Below are 7,946 nucleotides of genomic sequence, written 5' to 3' on the forward strand. Positions count from 1 at the left end.
CTAGTGTGGTGAAGACTTGGGGCAGGGGACAGGGGCAGGCTAGAAGAGGTCAATGGGGCAAAAAAGGGGACTTAGGTAACACTTTCAACAATAAAGATTTCTAAAATAATAATAATAAAATAACAATGCTCTGTCTATGGCTCCTGAAATTGTCTCTGCTGATTCTATTTGCACAAATCAATATAGTTTTCCCATATGTTTCTGTAGGATGTTCATCCCAGTCACACCAAATCTTTCAGGGGATCCACACGGGGGTCAAGTTGCCTTTTCCCTCTCCAGACTCTATTTCCCTTCCCTATCTCCCTTTTTTCCTCATAATAAGCGAATGAATATATCTGTTGCTTGAGTTTCTCTCTCATCTAAGTTACTTATTCTCAAACAATAGGAGAGAGAGAAACCTGAAAGTGAAATCTTAGTGGAAGATTTTATACCTGTGGACTCTTTGTCAATGGAATGTTTATAACTAAGGATCTTCGAGCATATGCAAAAAAGGCTCTTACACTAATCAGAATTTCAGAGGGTTGTTCTCCAGCAGTTACGTGTGGAGTGAGTTAATTATGAACCAGTGCCAAAAAAGTTTAGCGCACTGAGAGATGATATCAGAAATATCTCAAATGAATATTAATGTTTTGAAATGTCTATGTAATTGAAATCAATTTAAATGTAAAAATAATTTGAAGAATGCTAATGCAATGGCAGAGCCTCCCACAGATAAATATGTCAAAGCACATTAGAATTTCTCTAAGGCTATGGCAGAAACCTGCATTGCAAGCAGGCTGAGAGAGAGGTAGATTTTATTTCATTTTTTCCCTGTAAATCTATGTATTTGGGTTTTCATATTTGCATCTTTAGTCAGATGGCTTTGTTGATTTTGCTTGGAAATGATTCTTCTATTTTTTATTTTAACTTCATTTACTAGTAAAGTTGACTAACTTACCTAAAGGTGCAGGTTTTCGTTTGGGGGTCATAAATAAACTTGGGGTTGGGGGGATTGGTGAAAAAGGTGAAGGGATTTTGAAGTACAAATTGTTATTACAGAATAGTCATGGGGATGTAAAGTACAGCTTAGGAAATATAGTCAATACTATTCTAGCAACTAGGCCTGGTGCTGGATGGGTGTGGGATTTATTGGGATGATCACATATTAAGTTATGTAATGTCTGGTCACTAGGGTGTACAAAAATATAAAAAACTATAAATAAGCAAAAAACCCCCCACTCTTTACATTTAAAGTGATTGATAACAAAAATATGTTGGTCAGACAAATACTCTATGGTTCCACATACATGAACTATCTAAAATAATCAAACTCATAGAAGCAGAGAATAGCATGGTGGTTGCCCTGGAATGGGGAAGGGGGAAATGGGGAGGTGGATGGATATAAAGTTTCAATTTTGCAAAATGAATAAGTTCCAGAGACCTGCTGTACAACACTGGACCTATAGTTAACAATGTTGTATTGTACACTTAAAACATTTTGTTGAGAGGGTGAACCTTATGTTGAGTGTTCTTACCACAAAACGAAAAAACGAAGAGATGTGAGGAAACTTTTGGAGTTGATTAATATATTTATTACCTTGATTGTGGTGGTGGTTTGTGGGTGCATACATATACTCAAACTCATCAGATTGTGTAGCTTAAATTTGTCCAGTCTTTTTTGTATATTAGTTATATATCAACAACTTATTTTAAAACAGAGACACATATGATAACAAAATTACTAAAAACGTTTTAGTTCATCTTTTTATTAAGTCTCGACAAAAGCCATGTGAAAAATACAGAAGGGGCATGACTGTCTACAATTCACAGTTGAAGAAACAAGGCTCAGATACAGGGAGTGAGCTGACCCAGGCCACTGTATAATCCTTTACAGTTGTACTGTGCTAGACCATCTCAAAATGATTTCAAGTCCATTATCTCCCTTGAGGTAGAATTCTACATTCTCTCTATGCTACAATTATCACATTCTATTCATTCTTTCTCGTGTGCTTTTCCACCTGTCAAAATCTCTCATTGTTAAGACTCAGAATGTATCCAGCTGTTTCTAACTTCCTGCCGGAAGGAATTTACCCCATTTTGACCTTCAATAGCATGCAATTGTTTCAATCATACATCCCTTGCTGCATGCTTTTTTCAGGGCACTATTTTGTGTATCTGATTTTATTGACACTTTTTGGTGACAAATCTGGGAAATTATTAATTATTATAAACTTTTAAAGGCTTACCACAATGTTTTTTCTATACTAGATATTCAAGAAATGCTTGTTAAAATAAATGCATAAGATACGTCCCCCATTTATTCCTATTGTCTGTCATCAATCCTATCCGTCCTGCCCAGACTTACTAGTAACTTCAGCTACCTGTCAATGTTCTCCGTCTGCCTCAGTCAAAGCAGTTACACTATGTACACTTTGTACTTTAAAAACAAACAAAATAAAACCAAAAATAAAACAAAACAATAAACGTCCCAAATATAGGCTTTGCATATATTAATTCTTCTCTTCAGATTCTCCTTGCTACTCTGACCGAATTCATTTCTCCCTCAATCTCTGTGTTTAGAGCTTACATCTTGAATAGATATATTTGCGTTCTCTGATTTTTCATGGGCACTTAGAGAGCAAGTCAAAACTGATACCTGCCTTCCAGGCTGATTACTCACACTAAATAAAATGACTGTAGAATAAGTTTTGTTGTAGCTAAAATAGCCCCAAGTGCCTAACAATGGACTAGACAAATAGTAGGAATCAAAAAACTTGTTGAGTTGAATTGATTCACGTAATTCATTTCCTGGGGAGTCTGGTTTCAAGATTATATTTTTGCTCTTCTTTTATGTGCTTTTTCTATTTTATAATGTTGCAAAGCATTTCCATTCATTGTTTAGAATATTCAACACACAGGTTATTGATTTAGGTTTTATTTCCTGACCAAATTGGAACACTTTGGACTGTAATATGGGCTGTACATCTACTATTAAGTTTCCTATTACAAAATTACATTGTCCTCATGTTCTAAATAGGTTGGATATTTCACTATTTCTAACTATCTTCTGAGAGGTCATGAATATTTTTAATCTGAGAAATTTACTTTGTAATTCCTAGTAAAAATCAAGAAAAAAGATTAATTTTTAATGTTTTAATATGATAGAGTGTTTTTTATTTTTTTATTTTTAAAATATTTATTTATTAAATTGATTGGGGTGACATTGGTAAACATGAACATATAGGTTGCAGGTGTGGGTTTCTATGTTACAAAAATCTATATATTGCACCATTTGCCTCTCACCCAAAGTCAAATCTCCTCCTGTCACTTTAGGACCTCTTTCTCTCTCCTCCCACTTCCCTCTGGCAACCACCACACTGCTGTGTGTGTTCATGAGTTTCAGTTTTATATCCCACATATGAGTGAAACCATATGATTCTTAGCTTTTTCTGACTGATTTATTTCACTTAGCATAATGTTCTCAAGGTCCATCCATTTTGCTGCAAATGGCATTATTTCATCCTTTCTTATGGCTGAGTAGTATTTTATTGTGTATATGTACCACATCTTCTTTATCCAGTTCTCTATCGCAGGACCCTTTGTTGTTTCCATGTCTTGACCACTGTGAATAATGCTGCAATGAATATAGAAATGCATATATCTTTGCAAATACATGATTTCGAGTTTTTTGGGTATATACCCAGGAGAGGGATTGTTGGGTTGTATGGTAGCTGTATTCTTAATTTGTTGAGGAATCGCCAGACTGCTTGCTTGCTTTCTCTCTCTCTCTTTCTTCTCTCTCTCTCTCTCTCTCTCTCTCTCTCTCTCTTTCTCTCTCTCTCTCTTTATCTTATAATATATTGTTATTGATTTCAGAGAGGGAGGGAGAGGGAGAGATAGAAACATTAACAATGATGAAAGGAATCATTGATCAGCTACCTTCTGCATGCCCCACCCTGGGGATTGAACCTGCAACCCAGGCATGTGCCCTGACTGGGAATTGAACCGTGACCTCCTGGTTCACAGGTTTACACTCAACCAGTGAGCCATGCCGGTCAGGCTCACCAGACTGCTTTCCATAGTGGTACTAGTGTACATTCCCACCAGCAGTGAATGAAGGTTCTTTTTTTCCCCACAACTTCTCCAACACTTGTTATTGCTTGTCTTGTTGATAATGGCCACTCTAACAGGTGTAAGGTGGTATCTCATTGTAGTTTTGATTTGCATTTCCCTAATTCCCAGTGAGGTTGAATATCTTTTCATGTATCTACTGGCTGTTTGTATGTCTTCTTGGGAGAGAGGTGTGTTTTCAGTCCTCTGCCCACTTTTTGATTGTGTTGTTTGGTGTTGAGTTTTATGAGATTTTTATATATTTTGGGAATTAAACCTTTGTTGGAGCTACTTTTTGCAAATATCATCTCCCATCTGGTTGGCTGCCTCTTTGTTTTGTTGTCGGTTTCTTTTGCTATGCGGAAGCTTTTTAATTTGATATAGTCCCATTCATTTATTTTTGCCTTTACTGCCCTTGCCTTTGGGGTTAAGTTCATAAATGTTCTCTATGACCCAGGTCCATAAGTTTGGTACCTATGTTTTCTTCTATGTAACTTATTCTTTCGGGTCTTATATTTAGGTCTTTAATCCATTTTGAATTAATTTTTGCACATGGGACAAACTGGGACAAATTTTTGTCCAGTTTCATTCATTTGCATGTGGCTTTCCAGTTTTCCCAGCACTATTTATTGAAGAGACTGTCTTTTTTGTGGAAAATTACCTGTCCATATACATATGGTTTTATAGCTGTATTTATTGAAGAGACTGTGTGTTTCTGTCTTTTTTGTGGAAAATTATCTGTCCATATACATATGGTTTTATAGCTGGGCTCTCTATTCTGTCCCATTGATCTGTGCATCTGTTTCTTTGCCAATAACATGCTTTTTTATTATCATAGCTCTGTAGTATAATTTGAAGTCAATGCATCTGTTTCTTTGCCAATAACATGCTTTTTTTTTTATCATAGCTCTGTAGTATAATTTGAAGTCAGGTAGCATGATACCTCCAGCTTTGTTCTATTTTCTCAGGATTACTTTGGCTATTCAGGGTCTTTTATGGTTCTGTACAAATCTGATGATTTCTGGATGTGAGGGCGATCTGGCTGCGGCATCTGTCACTCTATTGATCTCCATGGTTGATTCGGCTAATCTGGCTGACTAGGCGTCCCTCACCGATCCAGGTGCATCCCTCCTGAAGCATGCTCAGTCGAAGAGGATGACCTTTCCCCACTCAGGAGAGGACCAGTCTTCAGCCAAGGGTACATGAGTAGCTGCGCTCCCCTGCTGAAAACTCCAAACAAGCTCTCAAGGTCCAAATCTGATGATTTCTCATTCTATTTCTTTAAAAAAATGAAGAGGATGACCTTTCCACACTCAGGAGAGGACCAGTCTTCGGCCAAGGGTACATGAGTAGCTGTGCTCCCCTGTTGAAACCTACAAACAAGCTCGCAAGGTCGAAATCTGATGATTTCTCATTCTATTTCTTTAAAAAATGACATTGGGATTTTGATTGGGATTGCATTAAATCTGCATATTGCTTTGGGTAATATGGCCATTTTAACTATGTTGAGTCTTTCGATCCATGAACATGGGATATTTTTCCATTTTGTTGTGTCTTTTTCAATTTCTTTTAATAATGCTTTGTAATTTTCAGTATATAGGTCTTTCATGTTCTTTGTTAAGTTTATTCCTAGGTATTTTATTCTTTTGGTTGCAATTGCAAAAGGAATTGTTTTGTTCATTTCTTTTTCTGAAGTTTTGTTGTTGGTATAAAGGAAGGCAATGGATTTTTGCACATTGATTTTTGTATCCTGCAACTGGACTGTATTTGTTTATTGTTTCTAATAGTTTTTTGGTGAAGTGTTTAGGGTTTTCTATATACAGAATCACGTCATCCACAAAAAGTGACAGATTGACATCTTCCTTCCCTACTTGGATACCTTTTATTTCTTTCTCTTGCCTTACTGTTTTAACTAGGACTTCCAGCACTATCTATATATATAAAAGACTAATACGTATGCCAAGTGTCTGGCCATCCGACCAGTTGCTATGACGTACATTGACCACCAGGGGCAGACATTCAACTCAGGTGCTGCCATGATGCGCACTTGCGCACTGGCGATTTAAAGAGAAATGGCACCATGTACCTGGTGCCCACAAAGCAACACTCGGATTCCCCCAAGTGGGACACAGGCCCCGCCACCACCCTGGAGTGACACCCCACCAAATCGCAGCCGACGCTGCCAAGACCCCATGGAGCAAAAGGCAGCCCACAGCCCAGCCCAGTGCAGAAATGGTGGCTTAGGGCACTGGGTAATGACGTCACATAGCAATGCTCGGCTTCCTCTCCCTAGCGACTAGCCTTCTTGGAGTTTCTTCAGCCCAGGAACACGTTTTGCTTTATAGCCAGGTGCAAACATCTTACACTTTAACCAAAAGTCTGTGAAGTGTTTTCCCATACCTTATCTCATTTGATCCTCACAGAAGTCCTGGAGTAGGAGACTCAGTAGAATCCTATTTTCTTTTCATTAGCTAGAAAATGGAGATTTAGAAAGCTTAGGAACTTGACCTGACTGAAAAGAAGTAAGAAATGGTGGACCTTGAAAATGACTTCAGGTTTTCTCACTGCACAGAATATAGTCAAACACTGCTGCAGTTAAATATTTTACCCTTTGTTCTCCCTGCATGATCTATAATAATTATCTGCTTCATGTTGATATTTACTGCTGTGTTGCTGACAATTACCTGGAAGAGAAGATGGGTTGTTTCACTTGGCTGGAAAAAGTTTAGCTAAATCAAGAAGCAGGTCTAATTAAACAAGTTTATTCTATATATATAAAAGGCTAAGTTGACCCGCACATGCATGATATATATAATGCTCTTGCTGGTGCCAATCGCACATGTGTGTTTCGATCTGTCACTGTCAATTGTGAATTTGGTTGACACTTCTATTATAGAGAAAGGGCAAATAGCGATATTAAAGTATTTCTGCCGAACCGGTTTGGCTTAGTGGATAGAGCGTTGGACTGCGGACTGAAGGGTCCCAGGTTCGATTCCGGTCAAGGGCATGTATCTTGGTTGTGGACACATCCCCACTGGGAGGCATGCAGGAGGCAACTGATCGATCTCTCTCATCAATGTTTCTAATTCTCTATCCCTCTCCCTTCTTCTCTGTAAACAATCAATAAAATATATATTTAAAGTATTTCTAATAAATTTCCTTTCAATGTGCATGAATTCATGCACCATGCCACTAGAGTTGAATAAGAGTTGTGGGAGTGAACATCCTTGGAGGATCTTGGAGGAAAAGCTTTCAATTTGTCACCATTGATTATGACATAAGCTAAGGGTTTATAATATATAGAGGCTTGGTGCACAAATTCATGCATAAGTGGGGTCCATTGGCCTGGCTGGCAATCATGGCCAATTGCGGGGGGTGTATGTCAGCCAGCCAGGGAGGACTGTGGGAGGTTGGCCAGTTGGGGGAGGGACCATGGGAGGTTGGCCAGCCAGGGAGAGGAACTGCAGGAGGTTGGCTGTGGGAGTGCACTAACCACCAGGGGGCAGCTCCTGCATTGAGTGTCTGCCTCTAGAGGTCAGTGCGCATCATAGCAACTGGTCGATTGGTCGACCAGTCATTCAGTTTTTCAGTCATTTGGTCACTTAGGCTTTTATATATATAGATGGCCTTTATTATGTTGAGGTACTCTCCTTCTATTCCTATTTTATTAAGTGTTTTCATTATAAATGGATATTGTGTCTTATCAAATGCTTTTTCTGCATCTATTCATAAGATCATATGATTTTTATCCTTTCTTTTGTTAATGTGGTGTATTACATTGATTGATTTGCATATGTTGAACCATCCGTGTGCCCCTAGAATAAACGCCACTTGATCATGATGAATTATATTTTGGG

This window comes from Myotis brandtii, unplaced genomic scaffold (assembly GCF_000412655.1).
Source record: "Myotis brandtii unplaced genomic scaffold, ASM41265v1 scaffold609, whole genome shotgun sequence".
NCBI classification, from domain to species: Eukaryota; Metazoa; Chordata; class Mammalia; order Chiroptera; family Vespertilionidae; genus Myotis; species Myotis brandtii.